Genomic DNA, 22,071 nt, shown 5'->3' with positions numbered 1-22,071 from the left:
CAGGAATCGCTCAAAACATAGACTGTAGGAAGACTCAGTCTTCCTGTACTTAAGTCGGCATTGTGTCTCTTATATTTAATTCCAATGCAATTTCTGTATTTCATCGTCACTGTGAAGGTCCAATGGATAAAGTAAACCTGAAGAGGTGCATCGGAATGTAAAACTGGTGACCAGGAACGCTCAAAACATAGACCCTAAAAAGGCTCAGTTTTCTTGTACTTAAGTCTTTATTGTGTCTCTTATATTGAATTCCGATGCAATTTTTGTGTTTCATCGTTTATGGGAAGGTCCAAGGGATGCAGTAAACCTGCAGAGGTCCATCGGAATGTAAAACTGGTGACACAGGAAACGCTCAAAACATAGACCCTAAGAAGACTCAGTTTTCTTGTACTTAAGTCGGCATTGTGTCTCTTAGATCTAATTCCGATGCAATTTCTGTGTTTCATTGTCGATGGGGAGGTCCAGCGGATACAGAAAACCTGCAGAGGTCTATCGGAATGTAAAACCGGTGACACAGGAAACGCTCAAAACATAGACCCTAAGGAGACTCAGTTTTGTAGTACCTAAGGCGGCATTGTGTCTCTTATAATTAATTCCGATGCAATTTCTGTGTTTCATCGTCTCTGTGAAGGTCCAATGGATACAGTAAACCTGCAGAGGTGCATCGGAATGTAAAACTGGTGACACAGGAAACGCTCAAAACATAGACCCCAAGAATACTCAGTTATCTTGTACTTATGTCGGCATTGTGTCTCTTATATTTAATTCCGATACAATTTCTGTGTTTCATCGTCACTGTGAAGGTCGAATGGATACCGTAAACCTGCAGAGGTGCATCGGAATTAAAAACTGGTGACACAGGAAACGCTCAAAACATAGACAGTAGGAAGACTCAGTCTGCCTGTACTTATGTCGGCATTGTGTCTCTTATATTTAAATCCGATGCAATTTCAGTGTTTCATCGTCAATGGGAAGGTCCAATGGATACAGTAAACCTGCAGGGGTGCATCGGAATGTAAAACTGGTGACACAGGAAACGCTCAAAACATAGACAGTAGGAAGACTCAGACTTTCTGTACTTAAGTCGGCATTGTGTCTCATATTTAATTCCGATGCAATTTCTGTGTTTCATCGTCAATGGGAAGGTCCAAGGAATACAGTAAACCTGCAGAGTTGCATCGGAATGTAAAACTGATTACACAGGAAACGCTGAAAACATAGACAGTATAAAGACTCAGTCTTCCTGTACTTAAATCGGCATTGTGTCTCTCATATTTAATTCCGATGCAATATCTGTGTTTCATCGTCACTGTGAAGGTCCAAGGAATACAGTAAACCTTGCAGAGGTGCATCGGAATGTAAAACTGGTGACACAGGAATCGCTCAAAACATAGACCCTAAGAAGACTCAGTTTTCTTGTACTTAAGTCGGCATTGTGACTCTTATATTTAATTCCGATGCAATTTCTGTGTTCCATCGTCACTGGGAAGGTCCAATGGATACAGTAAACCTGCAGAGGTGCATCGGAATGTAAAACTGGTGACAGAGGAAACGCTCAAAAAGTAGACAGTAGGAAGACTCAGTCTTCCTGTACTTAAGTCGACATTGTGTCTCTTAGATCTAATTCCGATGCAATTTCTGTGTTTCATCCTCACTGTGAAGGTCGAATGGATACAGTAAACCTGCAGAGGTGCATCGGAATGAAAAACTGGTGACACAGGAGACGCTCAAAACGTAGACAGTAGGAAGACTCAGTCTTCCTGTACTTAAGTCGGCAGTGTGTCTCTTATATTTAAATCCGCTGCAATTTCTGTGTTTCATCGTCAATGGGAAGGTCAAATGGATACAGTAAACCTGCAGGGCTGCATCGGAATGTAAAACTGGTGACACAGGAAACGCTCAAAACATAGACAGTAGGAAGACTCAGTCTTTCTGTACTTAAGTAGGCATTGTGTCTCATTTTTAATTCCGATGCAATTTCTGTGTTTCATCGTCAATGGGAAGGTCCAAGGAATACAGTAAACCTGCAGAGTAGCATCGGAATGTAAAACTGATTACACAGGAAACGCTGAAATCATAGACAGTATAAAGACTCAGTCTTCCTGTACTTAAATCGACATTGTGTCTCTTATATTTAATTCCGATGCAATATCTGTGTTTCATCGTCACTGTGAAGGTCCAAGGAATACAGTAAACATGCAGAGGTGCATCGGAATGTAAAACTGGTGACACAGGAAACGCTCAAATCATAGACCTTAAGAAGTCTCAGTTTTTGTGTACTTAAGTCGGCATTGTGTCTCTTATATTTAATTCCGATGCAATATCTGTTTTTCATCGTCACTGTGAAGGTCGAAGGGATACAGTAAACCTGCAGAGGTGCATCGGAATGTAATAGTGGTGACACCGGAAACGCTCAAATCATAGACAGTAGGAAGACTCAGTCTTCCTGTACTTAAGTCAGCATTGTGTCTCTTATATTTAAATCCGATGCTATTTCTGTGTTTCATCGTCGGTGGGAAGGTCCAATGGATACAGAAAACCTGCAGAGGTGCATCGGAATGTAAAAATGGTGACACAGGAAACGCTCAATACATAGACAGTAGGATCACACAGTCTTCCTGTACTTATTTCGGCATTGTATCTCTTATATTTAATTCCAAAGCAATTTCTGTGTTTCATCGTCACTGTGAAGGTCGAATGGATACAGTAAACCTGCAGAGGTGCATCGGAATGAAATACTGGTGACACAGGAAACGCTCAAAACATAGACAGTAGGAAGCCTCAGTCTTCCTGTACTTAAGTCGGCATTGTGTCTCTTATATTTAAATCCGATGCAATTTCAGTGTTTCATCGTCAATGGGAAGGTCCAATGGATACAGTAAACCTGCAGGGGTGCATCGGAATGTAAAACTGGTGACACAGGAAACGCTCAAAGCATAGACAGTAGGAAGACTCAGACTTTCTGTACTTAAGTCGGCATTGTGTCTCATATTTAATTCCGATGCAATTTCTGTGTTTCATCGTCAATGGGAAGGTCCAAGGAGTACAGTAAACCTGCAGAGGTGCATCGGAATGTAAGACTGGTGACACAGGAAACGCTCAAAACATTGACCCTAAGAAGACTCAGTTTTCTTGTACTTAAGTCGGCATTGTGACTCTTATATTTAATTCCGATGCAATTTCTGTGTTCCATCGTCACTGGGAAGGTCCAATGGATACAGTAAACCTGCAGAGGTGCATCGGAATGTAAAACTGGTGACAGAGGAAACGCTCAAAACGTAGACAGTAGGAAGACTCAGTCTTCCAGCACTTAAGTCGGCATTGTGTCTCTTATATTTAAATCCGATGCAATTTCTGTGTTTCATCGTCAATGGGAAGGTCCAATGGATACAGTAAACCTGCAGAGGTGCATCGGAATGTAAAACTGGTGACACAGGAAACGCTCAAAACGTAGACAGTAGGAAGACTCAGTCTTCCTCTACTTAAGTCGACATTGTGTCTCTTAGATCTAATTCCGATGCAATTTCTGTGTTTCATCGTCGATGGGAAGGTCCAAGGGATACAGAAAACCTGCAGAGGTGCATCGGAATGTAAAACTGGTGACACAGGAAACTCTCAAAACATAGACCCTAAGAAGACTCAGTTTTGTAGTACTTAAGTCGGAATTGTGTCTCTTATATTTAATTCCGATGCAATTTCTGTGTTTCATCGTCACTGTGAAAGTCGAATGGATACAGTAAACCTGCAGAGGTGCATCGGAATGTAAAACTGGTGACACAGGAAACGCTCAAAACATAGACAGTAGGAAGACTCAGTCTTCCTGTACTTAAGTCGGCATTGTGTCTCTTATATTTAATTCCGATGCAATTTATGTGTTTCACCGTCAATGGGAAGCGGCAATGGATACAGTAAACCTGCAGAGGTGCATCGGAATGTAAAACTGGTGACAGAGGAAACGCTCAAAACGTAGACAGTAGGAAGACTCAGTCTTCCTGTACTTAAGTCGACATTGTGTCTCTTATATCTAATTCCGATGCAATTTCTGTGTTTCATCGTAGATGGGGAGGTCCAAGGGATACAGAAAACCTGCAGAGGTCCATCGGAATGTAAAACCGGTGACACAGGAAACGCTCAAAACATAGACCCTAAGAAGACTCAGTTTTCTTGTACTTAAGTCGGCATTGTGTCTCTTATATTTAATTCCGATGCAATTTCTGTGTTTCATCGTCACTGGGAAGGTCCAATGGATACAGTAATTGTTCAGAGGTGCATCGGAAAGTAAAACGGGTGACACAGGAAACGCTCAAAACATAGACCCTAAGGAGCCTCCGTTTTGTAGTACTTAAGGCGGCATTGTGTCTCTTATATTTAATTCTGATGCAATTTCTGTGTTTCATCGTCACTGTGAAGGTCGAATGGATACAGTAAACCTGCAGAGGTGCATCGGAATGAAAAACTGGTGACACAGGAAACGCAGAAAAAGTAGACAGCAGGAAGACTCAGTCTTCCTGTACTTAAGTCGGCATTGTGTCTCTTATATTTAAATCCGCTGCAATTTCTGTGTTTCATCGCCAATGGAAAGGTCCAATGGATACAGTAAACCTGCAGGGGTGCATCGGAATGTAAAACTGGTGACACAGGAAACGCTCAAACATAGACAGTAGGAAGACTCAGTCTTTCTGTACTTAAGTCGGCATTGTGTCTCATTTTTAATTCCGATGCAATTTCTGTGTTTCATCGTCAATGGGAAGGTCCAAGGAATACAGTAAACCTGCAGAGTTGCATCGGAATGTAAAACTGATTACACAGGAAACGCTGAAAACATAGACAGTATAAAGACTCAGTCTTTCTGTACTTAAATCGGCATTGTGTCTCTTATATTTAATTCCGATGCAATATCTGTGTTTCATTGTCACTGTGAAGGTCCAAGGAATACAGTAAACCTGCAGAGGTGCATCGGAATGTAAAACTGGTGACATAGGAAACGCTCAAAACATAGACCCTAAGAAGACTCAGTTTTCTTGTACTTAAGTCGGCATTGTGACTCTTATATTTAATTCCGATGCAATTTCTGTGTTCCATCGTCACTGGGAAGGTCCAATGGATACAGTAAACCTGCAGAGGTGCATCGGAATGTAAAACTGGTGACAGAGGAAACGCTCAAAACGTAGACAGTAGGAAGACTCAGTCTTCCTGTACTTAAGTCGACATTGTGTCTCTTATATCTAATTCCGATGCTATTTCTGTGTTTCATCGTAGATGGGGAGGTCCAAGGGATACAGAAAACCTGCAGAGGTCCATCGGAATGTAAAACCGGTGACACAGGAAACGCTCAAAACATAGACCCTAAGAAGACTCAGTTTTCTTGTACTTAAGTCGGCATTGTGTCTCTTATATTTAATTCCGATGCAATTTCTGTGTTTCATCGTCACTGGGAAGGTCCAATGGATACAGTAAACGTGCAGAGGTGCATCGGAATGTAAAACGGGTGACACAGGAAACGCTCAAAAAATAGACCCTAAGGAGACTCCGTTTTGTAGTACTTAAGGCGGCATTGTGTCTCTTATATTTAATTCTGATGCAATTTCTGTGTTTCATCGTCACTGTGAAGGTCGAATGGATACAGTAAACCTGCAGAGGTGCATCGGAATGAAAAACTGGTGACACAGGAAACGCTCAAAAAGTAGACAGTAGGAAGACTCAGTCTTCCTGTACTTAAGTCGGCATTGTGTCTCTTATATTTAAATCCGCTGCAATTTCTGTGTTTCATCGTCAATGGGAAGGTCCAATGGATACAGTAAACCTGCAGCGGTGCATCGGAATGTAAAACTGGTGACACAGGAAACGCTCAAACATAGACAGTAGGAAGACTCAGTCTTTCTGTACTTAAGTCGGCATTGTGTCTCATTTTTAATTCCGATGCAATTTCTGTGTTTCATCGTCAATGGGAAGGTCCAAGGAATACAGTAAACCTGCAGAGTTGCATCGGAATGTAAAACTGATTACACAGGAAACGCTGAAAGCATAGACAGTATAAAGACTCAGTCTTTCTGTACTTAAATCGGCATTGTGTCTCTTATATTTAATTCCGATGCAATATCTGTGTTTCATCGTCACTGTGAAGGTCCAAGGAATACAGTGAACCTGCAGAGGTGCATCGGAATGTAAAACTGGTGACACAGGAAACGCTCAAATCATAGACCTTAAGAACTCTCAGTTTTTGTGTACTTAAGTCGGCATTGTGTCTCTTATATTTAATTCCGATGCAATATCTGTTTATCTTCGTCACTGTGAAGGTCGAAGGGATACAGTAAACCTGCAGAGGTGCATCGGAATGTAATAGTGGTGACACCGGAAACGCTCAAATCATAGACAGTAGGAAGACTCAGTCTTCCTGTACTTAAGTCAGCATTGTGTCTCTTATATTTAAATCCGATGCTGTTTCTGTGTTTCATCGTCGGTGGGAAGGTCCAATGGATACAGAAAACCTGCAGAGGTACATCGGAATGTAAAAATGGTGACACAGGAAACGCTCAAAACATAGACAGTAGGAAGACTCATTCTTCCAGCACTTAAGTCGGCATTGTGCCTCTTATATTTAAATCCGATGCAATTTCTGTGTTTCATCGTCAATGGGAAGGTCCAATGGATACAGAAAACCTGCAGAGGTGCATCGGAATGTAAAACTGGTGTTACAGTAAACGCTCAAAACATAGACAGTAGGAAGACTCAGTCTTCCTGTTCTTAAGTCGGCATTGTGTCTCTAATATTTAATTCCGATGCAATTTCTGTGTTTCATCGACAATGGGAAGGTCCAAGAGATACAGTAAAACTGCAGAGGTGCGTCGGAATGTAAAACTGGTGACACAGGAAACGCTCAAAACATAGACCGTAAGAAGATTCAGATTTCTTGAACGTAAGTCGGCGTTGTGTTTCTTATATTTAATTCCGATGCAATTTCTGTGTTTCATCGTCAATGGGAAGGTCCAATCTATACAGTAAACCTGCAGAGGTGCATCGGAATGTAAAACTGGTGACACACGAAACGCTCAAAACATAGACCCTAAGAAGACTCAGTTTTGTTGTACTTAAGTCGACATTGTGTCTCTTATATTTCATTCCGATGCAATTTCTGTGTTTCATCGTCACTGTGAAGGTCCAATGGATACAGTAAACCTGCAGAGGTGCATCGGAATGTAAAACTGGTGTTACAGGAAACGCTCAAAACATAGACTGTAGGAAGACTCAGTCTTCCTGTACTTAAGTCGGCATTGTGTCTCATATATTTAATTGCAATGCAATTTCTGTATTTCATCGTCACTGTGAAGGTCCAATGGATAAAGTAAACCTGAAGAGGTGCATCGGAATGTAAAACTGGTGACCAGGAAACGCTCAAAACATAGACTCTAAAAAGGCTCAGTTTTCTTGTACTTAAGTCTTTATTGTGTCTCTTATATTGAATTCCGATGCAATTTTTGTGTTTCATCGTTTATGGGAAGGTCCAAGGGATGCAGTAAACCTGCAGAGGTCCATCGGAATGTAAAATTGATGACACAGGAAACGCTCAAAACATAGACCCTAAGAAGACTCAGTTTTCTTGTACTTAAGTTGGCATTGTGTCTCTTAGATCTAATTCCGATGCAATTTCTGTGTTTCATTGTCGATGGGGAGGTCCAGCGGATACAGAAAACCTGCAGAGGTCTATCGGAATGTAAAACCTGTGACAAAGGAAACGCTCAAAACATAGACCTAAGAAGACTCAGTTTTCTTGTACTTAAGTCGACATTGTGTTTCTTATATTTAATTCCGATGCAATTTCTGGGTTTCATCGTCACTGGGAAGGTCCAATGGATACAGTAAACCTGCAGAGGTGCATCGGAATGTAAAACGGGTGACACAGGAAACGCTCAAAACATAGACCCTAAGGAGACTCAGTTTTGTAGTACCTAAGGCGGCATTGTGTCTCTTATAATTAATTCCGATGGAATATCTGTGTTTCATCGTCTCTGTGAAGGTCCAATGGATACAGTAAACCTGCAGAGGTGCATCGGAATGTAAAACTGGTGACACAGGAAACGCTCAAAACATAGACCCTAAGAATACTCAGTTATCTTGTACTTATGTCGGCATTGTGTCTCTTATATTTAATTCCGATGCAATTTCTGTGTTTCATCGTCACTGTGAAGGTCGAATGGATACCGTAAACCTGCAGAGGTGCATCGGAATTGAAAACTGGTGACACAGGAAACGCTCAAAACATAGACAGTAGGAAGACTCAGACTTTCTGTACTTAAGTGGCATTGTGTCTCATATTTAATTCCGATGCAATTTCTGTGATTCATCGTCAATGGGAAAGTCCAAGGAATACAGTAAACCTGCAGAGTTGCATCGGAATGCAAAACTGATTACACAGGAAACGCTGAAAACATAGACAGTATAAAGACTCAGTCTTCCTGTACTTAAATCGGCATTGTGTCTCTCATATTTAATTCCGATGCAATATCTGTGTTTCATCGTCACTGTGAAGGTCCAAGGAATACAGTAAACCTTGCAGAGGTGCATCTGAATGTAAAACTGGTGACACAGGAATCGCTCAAAACATAGACCCTAAGAAAACTTAGTTTTCTTGTACTTAAGTCGGCATTGTGACTCTTATATTTAATTCCGATGCAATTTCTGTGTTCCATCGTCACTGGGAGGGTCCAATGGATACAGTAAACCTGCAGAGGTGCATCGGAATGTAAAACTGGTGACAGAGGAAACGCTAAAAACGTAGACAGTAGGAAGACTCAGTCTTCCTGTACTTAAGTCGACATTGTGTCTCTTAGATCTAATTCCGATGCAATTTCTGTGTTTCATCCTCACTGTGAAGGTCGAATGGATACAGTAAACCTGCAGAAGTGCATCGGAATGAAAAACTGGTGACACAGGAGACGCTCAAAACGTAGACAGTAAGAAGACTCAGTCTTCCTGTACTTAAGTCGGCATTGTGTCTCTTATATTTAAATCCGCTGCAATTTCTGTGTTTCATCGTCAATGGGAAGGTCCAATGGATACAGTAAACCTGCAGGGGTGCATCGGAATGTAAAACGGGTGACACAGCAAACGCTCAATACATAGACCCTAAGGAGACTCCGTTTTGTAGTACTTAAGGTGGCATTGTGTCTCTTATATTTAATTCCGATGCAATTTCTGTGTTTCATCGTCACTGTGAATGTCGAATGGATACAGTAAACCTGCAGAGGTGCATCGGAATGTAATAGTGGTGACACCGGAAACGCTCAAATCATAGACAGTAGGAAGACTCAGTCTTCCTGTACTTAAGTCAGCATTGTGTCTCTTATATTTAAATCCGATGCTATTTCTGTGTTTCATCGTCGGTGGGAAGGTCCAATGGATACAGAAAACCTGCAGAGGTGCATCGGAATGTAAAAATGGTGACACAGGAAACGCTCAAAACATAGACCCTAAGAAGACTCAGTTTTGTAGTACTTAAGTCGGCATTGTGTCTCTTATATTTCATTCCGATGCAATTTCTGTGTTTCATCGTCACTGTGAAAGTCGAATGGATACAGTAAACCTGCAGAGGTGCATCGGAATGTAAAACTGGTGACACAGGAAACGCTCAAAACATAGACAGTAGGAAGACTCAGTCTTCCTGTACTTAAGTCGGCATTGTGTCTCTTATATTTAATTCCAATCAATTTCTGTGTTTCACCGTCAATGGGAAGGGCCAAGGAATACAGTAAACCTGCAGAGGTGCATCGGAATGTAAACCTGGTGACACAGGAAACGCTCAATACATAGACAGTAGGATCACACAGTCTTCCTGTACTTATTTCGGCATTGTATCTCTTATATTTAATTCCAAAGCAATTTCTGTGTTTAATCGTCACTGTGAAGGTCGAATGGATACAGTAAACCTGCAGAGGAGCATCGGAATGAAAAACTGGTGACACAGGAAACGCTCAGAACATAGACAGTAGGAAGCCTCAGTCTTCCTGTACTTAAGTCCGCATTGTGTCTCTTATATTTAAATCCGATGCAATTTCAGTGTTTCATCGTCAATGGGAAGGTCCAATGGATACAGTAAACCTGCAGGGGTGCATCGGAATGTAAAACTGGTGACACAGGAAACGCTCAAAGCATAGACAGTAGGAAGACTCAGACTTTCTGTACTTAAGTCGGCATTGTGTCTCATATTTAATTCCGATGCAATTTCTGTGTTTCATCGTCAATGGGAAGGTCCAAGGAATACAGTAAACCTGCAGAGTTGCATCGGAATGTAAAACTGATTACACAGGAAACGCTGAAAACATAGACAGTATAAAGACTCAGTCTTCCTGTACTTAAATCGGCATTGTGTCTCTTATATTTAATTCCGATGCAATTTCTGTGTTTCATCGTCAATGGGAAGGTCCAATGGATACAGTAAACCTGCAGAGGTGCATCGGAATGTAAAACTGGTGACACAGGAAACGCTCAAAACGTAGACAGTAGGAAGACTCAGTCTTCCTCTACTTAAGTCGACATTGTGTCTCTTAGATCTAATTCCGATGCAATTTCTGTGTTTCATCGTCGATGGGAAGGTCCAAGGGATACAGAAAACCTGCAGAGGTGCATCGGAATGTAAAACTGGTGACACAGGAAACTCTCAAAACATAGACCCTAAGAAGACTCAGTTTTGTAGTACTTAAGTCGGAATTGTGTCTCTTATATTTAATTCCGATGCAACTTCTGTGTTTCATCGTCACTGTGAAAGTCGAATGGATACAGTAAACCTGCAGAGGTGCATCGGAATGTAAAACTGGTGACACAGGAAACGCTCAAAACATAGACAGTAGGAAGACTCAGTCTTCCTGTACTTAAGTCGGCATTGTGTCTCTTATATTTAATTCCGATGCAATTTCTGTGTTTCACCGTCAATGGGAAGGGCCAATGGATACAGTAAACCTGCAGAGGTGCATCGGAATGTAAAACTGGTGACAGAGGAAACGCTCAAAACGTAGACAGTAGGAAGACTCAGTCTTCCTGTACTTAAGTCGACATTGTGTCTCTTATATCTAATTACGATGCAATTTCTGTGTTTCATCGTAGATGGGGAGGTCCAAGGGATACAGAAAACCTGCAGAGGTCCATCGGAATGTAAAACCGGTGACACAGGAAACGCTCAAAGCATAGACCCTAAGAAGACTCAGTTTTCTTGTACTTAAGTCGGCATTGTGTCTCTTATATTTAATTCCGATGCAATTTCTGTATTTCATCGTCACTGGGAAGGTCCAATGGATACAGTAAACGTGCAGAGGTGCATCGGAATGTAAAACGGGTGACACAGGAAACGCTCAAAACATAGACCCTAAGGAGACTCCGTTTTGTAGAACTTAAGGCGGCATTGTGTCTCTTATATTTAATTCTGATGCAATTTCTGTGTTTCATCGTCACTGTGAAGGTCGAATGGATACAGTAAACCTGCAGAGGTGCATCGGAATGAAAAACTGGTGACACAGGAAACGCAGAAAAAGTAGACAGTAGGAAGACTCAGTCTTCCTGTACTTAAGTCGGCATTGTGTCTCTTATATTTAAATCCGCTGCAATTTCTGTGTTTCATCGTCAATGGGAAGGTCCAATGGATACAGTAAACCTGCAGGGGTGCATCGGAATGTAAAACTGGTGACACAGGAAACGCTCAAACATAGACAGTAGGAAGACTCAGTCTTTCTGTACTTAAGTCGGCATTGTGTCTCATTTTTAATTCCGATGCAATTTCTGTGTTTCATCGTCAATGGGAAGGTCCAAGGAATACAGTAAACCTGCAGAGTTGCATCGGAATGTAAAACTGATTACACAGGAAACGCTGAAAACATAGACAGTATAAAGACTCAGTCTTTCTGTACTTAAATCGGCATTGTGTCTCTTATATTTAATTCCGATGCAACATCTGTGTTTCATCGTCACTGTGAAGGTCCAAGGAAAACAGTGAACCTGCAGAGGTGCATCGGAATGTAAAACTGGTGACACAGGAAACGCTCAAATCATAGACCTTAAGAAGTCTCAGTTTTTGTGTACTTAAGTCGGCATTGTGTCTCTTATATTTAATTCCGATGCAATTTCTGTGTTTCACCGTCACTGGGATGGTCCAATGGATACAGTAAACCTGAAGAGGTGCATCGGAAAGTAAAACTGGTGACACAGGAAACGCTCAAAACATAGACCCTAAGAAGACTCAGTTTTCTTGTACTTAAGTCTACATTGTGTCTCTTATATTTAAATCCGATGCTATTTCTGTGTTTCATCGTCGGTGGGAAGGTCCAATGGATACAGAAAACCTGCAGAGGTACATCGGAATGTAAAAATGGTGACACAGGAAACGCTCAAAACATAGACAGTAGGAAGACTCATTCTTCCAGCACTTAAGTCGGCATTGTGTCTCTTATATTTAAATCCGATGCAATTTCTGTGTTTCATCGTCAATGGGAAGGTCCAATGGATACAGTAAACCTCCAGAGGTGCATCGGAATGTAAAACTGGTGACACAGGAAACGCTCAAAACGTAGACAGTAGGAAGACTCAGTCTTCCTGTACTTAAGTCGACATTGTGTCTCTTAGGTCTAATTCCGATGCAATTTCTGTGTTTCATCGTCGATGGGAAGGTCCAAGGGATACAGAAAACCTGCAGAGGTGCATCGGAATGTAAAACTGGTGACACAGGAAACTCTCAAAACATAGACCCTAAGAAGACTCAGTTTTGTAGTACTTAAGTCGGCATTGTGTCTCTTATATTTAATTCCGATGCAATTTCTGTGTTTCATCGTCACTGTGAAAGTCGAATGGATACAGTAAACCTGCAGAGGTGAATCGGAATGTAAAACTGGTGACACAGGAAACGCTCAAACATAGACAGTAGGAAGACTCAGTCTTCCTGTACTTAAATCGGCATTGTGTCTCTTATATTTAATTCCGATTCAATTTCTGTGTTTCACCGTCAATGGGAAGGGCCAAGGAATACAGTAAACCTGCAGAGGTGCATCGGAATGAAAACCTGGTGACACAGGAAACGCTCAATGCATAGACAGTAGGATCACACAGTCTTCCTGTACTTATTTCGGCATTGTATCTCTTATATTTAATTCCAAAGCAATTTCTGTGTTTCATCGTCACTGTGAAGCTCGAATGGATACAGTAAACCTGCAGAGGTGCATCGGAATGAAAAACTGGTGACAAAGGAAACGCTCAAAACATAGACATTAGGAAGACTCAGTCTTCCTGTACTTAAGTCGGCATTGTGTCTCTTATATTTAAATCCGATGCAATTTCAGTGTTTCATCGTCAATGGGAAGGTCCAATGGATACAGTAAACCTGCAGGGGTGCATCGGAATGTAAAACTGGTGACACAGGAAACGCTCAAAACATGGACAGTAGGAAGACTCAGACTTTCTGTACTTAAGTCGGCATTGTGTCTCATATTTAATTCCGATGCAATTTCTGTGTTTCATCGTCAATGGGAAGGTCCAAGGAATACAGTAAACCTGCAGAGTTGCATCGGAATGTAAAACTGATTACACAGGAAACGTTGAAAACATAGACAGTATAAAGACTCAGTCTTCCTGTACTTAAATCGGCATTGTGTCTCTTATATTTAATTCCGATGCAATATCTGTGTTTCATCGTCACTGTGAAGGTCCAAGGAATACAGTAAACCTGCAGAGGTGCATCGGAATGTAAAACTGGTGACACAGGAAACGCTCAAAACATAGACCCTAAGAAGACACAGTTTTCTTGTACTTAAGTCGGCATTGTGTCTCTTATATTTAATTCCGATGCAATTTCTGTGTTTCATCGTCACTGGGAAGGTCCAATGGATACAGTAAACCTGCAGAGGTGCATCGGAATGTAAAACGGGTGACACAGGAAACGCTCAAAACATAGACCCTAAGGAGACTCCGTTTTGTAGTACTTAAGGCGGCATTGTGTCTCTTATATTTAATTCCGATGCAATTTCTGTGTTTCATCGTCACTGTGAAAGTCGAATGGATACAGTAAACCTGCAGGGGTGCATCGGAATGTAAAACTGGTGACACAGGAAACGCTCAAAACATAGACAGTAGGAAGACTCAGTCTTCCTGTACTTAAGTCGGCATTGTGTCTCTTATATTTAAATCCGCTGCAATTTCTGTGTTTCATCGTCAATGGGAAGGTCCAATGGATACAGTAAACCTGCAGGGGTGCATCGGAATGTAAAACTGGTGACACAGGAAACGCTCAAAGCATAGACAGTAGGAAGACTCAGTCTTTCTGTACTTAAGTCGGCATTGTGTCTCATTTTTAATTCCGATGCAATTTCTGTGTTTCATCGTCAATGGGAAGGTCCAAGGAATACAGTAAACCTGCAGAGTTGCATCGGAATGTAAAACTGATTACACAGGAAACGCTGAAAACATAGACAGTATAAAGACACAATCTTCCTGTACTTAAATCGGCATTGTGTCTCTTATATTTAATTCCGATGCAATATCTGTGTTTCATCGTCACTGTGAAGGTCCAAGGAATACAGTAAACCTGCAGAGGTACATCGGAATGTAAAACTGGTGACACAGGAAACGCTCAAATCATAGACCTTAAGAAGTCTCAGTTTTTGTGTACTTAAGTCGGCATTGTGTCTCTTATATTTAATTCCGATGCAATATCTGTTTTTCATCGTCACTATGAAGGTCGAAGGGATACAGTAAACCTGCAGAGGTGCATCGGAATGTAATAGCGGTGACACCGGAAACGCTCAAATCATAGACAGTAGGATGACTCAGTCTTCCTGTACTTAATTCAGCATTGTGTCTCTTATATTTAAATCCGATGCTATTTCTGTGTTTCATCGTCGGTGGGAAGGTCCAATGGATACAGAAAACCTGCAGAGGTGCATCGGAATGTAAAAATGGTGACACAGGAAACGCTCAAAACATAGACAGTAGGAAGACTCATTCTTCCAGCACTTAAGTCGGCATTGTGTCTCTTATATTTAAATCCGATGCAATTTCTGTGTTTCATCGTCAATGGGAAGGTCCAATGGATACAGTAAACCTGCAGAGGTGCATCGGAATGTAAAACTGGTGACACAGGAAACGCTCAAAACGTAGAGAGTAGGAAGACTCTGTCCTCCTGTACTTAAGTCGACATTGTGTCTCTTAGATCTAATTCCGATGCAATTTCTGTGTTTCATCGTCGATGGGAAGGTCCAAGGGATACAGAAAACCTGCAGAGGTGCATCGGAAAGTAAAACTGGTGACACAGGAAACTCTCAAAACATAGAACCTAAGAAGACTCAGTTTTGTAGTACTTAAGTCGGCATTGTGTCTCTTATATTTAATTCCGATGCAATTTCTGTGTTTCATCGTCACTGTGAAAGTCGAATGGATACAGTAAACCTGCAGAGGTGTATCGGAATGTAAAACTGGTGACACAGGAAACGCTCAAAACATAGACAGTAGGAAGACTCAGTCTTCCTGTACTTAAATCGGCATTGTGTCTCTTATATTTAATTCCGATTCAATTTCTGTGTTTCACCGTCAATGGGAAGGGCCAAGGAATACAGTAAACCTGCAGAGGTGCATCGGAATGAAAACCTGGTGACACAGGAAACGCTCAATGCATAGACAGTAGGATCACACAGTCTTCCTGTACTTATTTCGGCATTGTATCTCTTATATTTAATTCCAAAGCAATTTCTGTGTTTCATCGTCACTGTGAAGCTCGAATGGATACAGTTAACCTGCAGAGGTGCATCGGAATGAAAAACTGGTGACAAAGGAAACGCTCAAAACATAGACATTAGGAAGACTCAGTCTTCCTGTACTTAAGTCGGCATTGTGTCTCTTATATTTAAATCCGATGCAATTTCAGTGTTTCATAGTCAATGGGAAGGTCCAATGGATACAGTAAACCTGCAGGGGTGCATCGGAATGTAAAACTGGTGACACAGGAAACGCTCAAAACATAGACAGTAGGAAGACTCAGACTTTCTGTACTTAAGTCGGCATTGTGTCTCATATTTAATTCCGATGCCATTTCTGTGTTTCATCGTCAATGGGAAGGTCCAAGGAATACAGTAAACCTGCAGAGTTGCATCGGAATGTAAAACTGATTACACAGGAAACGCTGAAAACATAGACAGTATAAAGACTCAGTCTTCCTGTACTTAAATCGGCATTGTGTCTCTTATATTTATTTCCGATGCAATATCTGTGTTTCATCGTCACTGTGAAGGTCCAAGGAATACAGTAAACCTGCAGAGGTGCATCGGAATGTAAAACTGGTGACACAGGAAACGCTCAAAACATAGACCCTAAGAAGACTCAGTTTTCTTGTACTTAAGTCGGCATTGTGACTCTTATATTTAATTCCGATGCAATTTCTGTGTTCCACCGTCACTGGGAAGGTCCAATTGATACAGAAAACCTGCAGAGGTGCATCGGAATGTGAAACTGGTGACAGAGGAAACGCTCAAAACGTAGACAGTAGGAAGACTCAGTCTTCCTGTACTTAAGTCGACATTGTGTCTCTTATATCTAATTACGATGCAATTTCTGTGTTTCATCGTCGATGGGGAGGTCCAAGGGATACAGAAAACCTGCAGAGGTCCATCGTAATGTAAAACCGGTGACACAGGAAACGCTCAAAACATAGACCCTAAGAAGACTCAGTTTTCTTGTACTTAAGTCGGCATTGTGTCTCTTATATTTAATTCCGATGCAATTTCTGTGTTTCATCGTCACTGGGAAGGTCCAATGGATACAGTAAACCTGCAGAGGTGCATCGGAATGTAAAACGGGTGACACAGGAAACGCTCAAAACATAGACCCTAAGGAGACTCCGTTATGTAGTACTTAAGGCGGCATTGTGTCTCTTCTATTTAATTCCGATGCAATTTCTGTGTTTCATCGTCACTGTAAAAGTCGAATGGATACAGTAAACCTGCAGGGGTGCATCGGAATGTAAAACTGGTGACACAGGAAACGCTCAAAACATAGACAGTAGGAAGACTCAGTCTTCCTGTACTTAAGTCGGCATTGTGTCTCTTATATTTAAATCCGCTGCAATTTCTGTGTTTCATCGTCAATGGGAAGGTCCAATGGATACAGTAAACCTGCAGGGGTGCATCGGAATGTAAAACTGGTGACACAGGAAACGCTCAAAACATAGACAGTAGGAAGACTCAGTCTTTCTGTACTTAAGTCGGCATTGTGTCTCATTTTTAATTCCGATGCAATTTCTGTGTTTCATCGTCAATGGGAAGGTCCAAGGAATACAGTAAACCTGCAGAGTTGCATCGGAATGTAAAACTGATTACACGGGAAACGCTGAAAACATAGACAGTATAAAGACTCAATCTTCCTGTACTTAAATCGGCATTGTGTCTCTTATATTTAATTCCGATGCAATATCTGTGTTTCATCGTCACTGTGAAGGTCCAAGGAATACAGTAAACCTGCAGAGGTACATCGGAATGTAAAACTGGTGACACAGGAAACGCTCAAATCATAGACCTTAAGAAGTCTCAGTTTTTGTGTACTTAAGTCGGCATTGTGTCTATTATATTTAATTCCGATGCAATATCTGTTTTTCATCGTCACTATGAAGGTCGAAGGGATACAGTAAACCTGCAGAGGTGCATCGGAATATAATAGTGGTGACACCGGAAACGCTCATATCATAGACAGTAGGAAGACTCAGTCTTCCTGTACTTAAGTCAGCATTGTGTCTCTTATATTTAAATCCGATGCTATTTCTGTGTTTCATCGTCGGTGGGAAGGTCCAATGGATACAGAAAACCTGCAGAGGTGCATCGGAATGTAAAAATGGTGACACAGGAAACGCTCAAAACATAGACAGTAGGAAGACTCATTCTTCCAGCACTTAAGTCGGCATTGTGTCTCTTATATTTAAATCCGATGCAATTTCTGTGTTTCATCGTCAATAGGAAGGTCCAATGGATACAGTAAACCTGCAGAGGTGCATCGGAATGTAAAACTGGTGACACAGGAAACGCTCAATACGTATACAGTAGGAAGACTCAGTCTTCCTGTACTTAAGTCGACATTGTGTCTCTTAGATCTAATTCCGATGCAATTTCTGTGTTTCATCGTCGATGGGAAGGTCCAAGGGATACAGAAAACCTGCAGAGGTGCATCGGAAAGTAAAACTGGTGACACAGGAAACTCTCAAATCATAGATCCTAAGAAGACTCAGTTTTGTAGTACTTAAGTCGGCATTGTGTCTCTTATATTTAATTCCGATGCAATTTCTGTGTTTCATCGTCACTGTGAAAGTCGAATGGATATAGTAAACCTGCAGAGGTGTATCGGAATGTAAAACTGGTGACACAGGAAACGCTCAAAACATAGACAGTAGGAAGACTCAGTCTTCCTGTACTTAAATCGGCATTGTGTCTCTTATATTTAATTCCGATTCAATTTCTGTGTTTCTCCGTCAATGGGAAGGGCCAAGGAATACAGTAAACCTGCAGAGGTGCATCGGAATGAAAACCTGGTGACACAGGAAACGCTCAATGCATAGACAGTAGGATCACACAGTCTTCCTGTACTTATTTCGGCATTGTATCTCTTATATTTAATTCCAAAGCAATTTCTGTGTTTCATCGTCACTGTGAAGCTCGAATGGATACAGTAAACCTGCAGAGGTGCATCGGAATGAAAAACTGGTGACAAAGGAAACGCTCAAAACATAGACATTAGGAAGACTCAGTCTTCCTGTACTTAAGTCGGCATTGTGTCTCTTATATTTAAATCCGATGCAATTTCAGTGTTTCATCGTCAATGGGAAGGTCCAATGGATACAGTAAATCTGCAGGGGTGCATCGGAATGTAAAACTGGTGACACAGGAAACGCTCAAAACATAGACAGTAGGAAGACTCAGACTTTCTGTACTTAAGTCGGCATTGTGTCTCATATTTAATTCCGATGCAATTTCTATGTTTCATCGTCAATGGGAAGGTCCAAGGAATACAGTAAACCTGCAGAGTTGCATCGGAATGTAAAACTGATTACACAGGAAACGCTGAAGACATAGACAGTATAAAGACTCAGTCTTCCTGTACTTAAATCGGCATTGTGTCTCTTACATTTAATTCCGATGCAATATCTGTGTTTCATCGTCACTGTGAAGGTCCAAGGAATACAGTAAACCTGCAGAGGTGCATCGGAATGTAAAACTGGTGACACAGGAAACGCTCAAAACATAGACCCTAAGAAGACTCAGTTTTCTTGTACTTAAGTCGGCATTGTGACTCTTATATTTAATTCCGATGCAATTTCTGTGTTCCATCGTCACTGGGAAGGTCCAATGGATACAGAAAACCTGCAGAGGTGCATCGGAATGTGAAACTGGTGACAGAGGAAGCGCTCAAAACGAAGACAGTAGGAAGACTCAGTCTTCCTGTACTTAAGTCGACATTGTGTCTCTTATATCTAATTACGATGCAATTTCTGTGTTTCATCGTCGATGGGGAGGTCCAAGGGATACAGAAAACCTGCAGAGGTCCATCGGAATGTAAAACCGGTGACACAGGAAACGCTCAAAACATAGACCCTAAGAAGACTCAGTTTTCTTGTACTTAAGTCGGCATTGTGTCTCTTATATTTAATTCCGATGCAATTTCTGTGTTTCATCGTCACTGGGAAGGTCCAATGGATACAGTAAACCTGCAGAGGTGCATCGGAATGTAAAACGGGTGACACAGGAAACGCTCAAAACATAGACCCTAAGGAGACTCCGTTTTGTAGTACTTAAGGCGGCATTGTGTCTCTTATATTTAATTCCGATGCAATTTCTGTGTTTCATCGTCACTGTGAAAGTCGAATGGATACAGTAAACCTGCAGGGGTGCATCGGAATGTAAAACTGGTGACACAGGAAACGCTCAAAACATAGACAGTAGGAAGACTCAGTCTTCCTGTACTTAAGTCGGCATTGTGTCTCTTATATTTAAATCCGCTGCAATTTCTGTGTTTCATCGTCAGTGGGAAGGTCCAATGGATACAGTAAACCTGCAGGGGTGCATCGGAATGTAAAACTGGTGAAACAGGAAACGCTCAAAACATAGACAGTAGGAAGACTCAGTCTTTCTGTACTTAAGTCGGCATTGTATCTCATTTTTAATTCCGATGCAATTTCTGTGTTTCATCGTCAATGGGAAGGTCCAAGGAATACAGTAAACCTGCAGAGTTGCATCGGAATGTAAAACTGATTACACAGGAAACGCTGAAAACATAGACAGTATAAAGACTCAATCTTCCTGTACTTAAATCGGCATTGTGTCTCTTATATTTAATTCCGATGCAATATCTGTGTTTCATCGTCACTGTGAAGGTCCAAGGAATACAGTGAACCTGCAGAGGTACATCGGAATGTAAAACTGGTGACACAGGAAACGCTCAAATCATAGACCTTAAGAAGTCTCAGTTTTTGTGTACTTAAGTCGGCATTGTGTCTCTTATATTTAATTCCGATGCAATATCTGTTTTTCATCGTCACTATGAAGGTCGAAGGGATACAGTAAACCTGCAGAGGTGCATCGGAATGTAATAGTGGTGACACCGGAAACGCTCAAATCATAGACAGTAGGAAGACTCAGTCTTCCTGTACTTAAGTCAGCATTGTGTCTCTAATATTTAAATCCGATGCTATTTCTGTGTTTCATCGTCGGTGGGAAGGTCCAATGGATACAGAAAACCTGCAGAGGTGCATCGGAATGTAAAAATGGTGACACAGGAAACGCTCAAAACATAGACAGTAGGAAGACTCATTCTTCCAGCACTTAAGTCGGCATTGTGTCTCTTATATTTAAATCCGATGCAATTTCTGTGTTTCATCGTCAATGGGAAGGTCCAATGGATACAGTAAACCTGCAGAGGTGCATCGGAATGTAAAACTGGTGACACAGGAAACGCTCAAAACGTAGACAGTAGGAAGACTCAGTCTTCCTGTACTTAAGTCGACATTGTGTCTCTTAGATCTAATTCCGATGCAATTTCTGTGTTTCATCGTCGATGGGATGGTCCAAGGGATACAGAAAACCTGCAGAGGTGCATCGGAAAGTACAACTGGTGACACAGGAAACTCTCAAAACATAGACCCTAAGAAGACTCAGTTTTGTAGTACTTAAGTCGGCATTGTGTCTCTTATATTTAATTCCGATGCAATTTCTGTGTTTCATCGTCAATGTGAAAGTCGAATGGATACAGTAAACCTGCAGAGGTGCATCGGAATGTAAAACTGGTGACACAGGAAACGCTCAAAACATAGACAGTAGGAAGACTCAGTCTTCCTGTACTTAAGTCGGCATTGTGTCTCTTATATTTAATTCCGATGCAATTTCTGTGTTTCACCGTCAATGGGAAGGGCCAAGGAATACAGTAAACCTGCAGAGGTGCATCGGAATGTAAACCTGGTGACACAGGAAACGCTCAATACACAGACAGTAGGATCACACAGTCTTCCTGTACTTATTTCGGCATTGTATCTCTTATATTTAATTCCAAAGCAATTTCTGTGTTTCATCGTCACTGTGAAGCTCGAATGGATACAGTAAACCTGCAGAGGTGCATCGGAATGAAAAACTGGTGACACAGGAAACGCTCAAAACATAGACAGTAGGAAGACTCAGTCTTCCTGTACTTAAGTCGGCATTGTGTCTCTTATATTTAAATCCGATGCAATTTCAGTGTTTCTTCGTCAATGCGAAGGTCCAATGGATACAGTAATCCTGCAGGGGTGCATCGGAATGTAAAACTGATTACACAGGAAACGCTGAAAACATAGACAGTATAAAGACTCAGTCTTCCTGTACTTAAATCGGCATTGTGTCTCTTATATTTAATTCCGATGCAATATCTGTGTTTCATCGTCACTGTGAAGGTCCAAGGAATACAGTAAACCTGCAGAGGTGCATCGGAATGTAAAACGGGTGACACAGGAAACGCTCAAAACATAGACCCTAAGGAGACTCCGATTTGTAGTACTTAAGGCGGCATTGTGTCTCTTATATTTAATTCCGATGCAAT

Source organism: Schistocerca nitens, chromosome 6 (assembly GCF_023898315.1).
Source record: "Schistocerca nitens isolate TAMUIC-IGC-003100 chromosome 6, iqSchNite1.1, whole genome shotgun sequence".
Lineage (NCBI taxonomy): Eukaryota > Metazoa > Arthropoda > Insecta > Orthoptera > Acrididae > Schistocerca > Schistocerca nitens.
Note: the sequence above shows the minus strand (reverse complement) of the source record.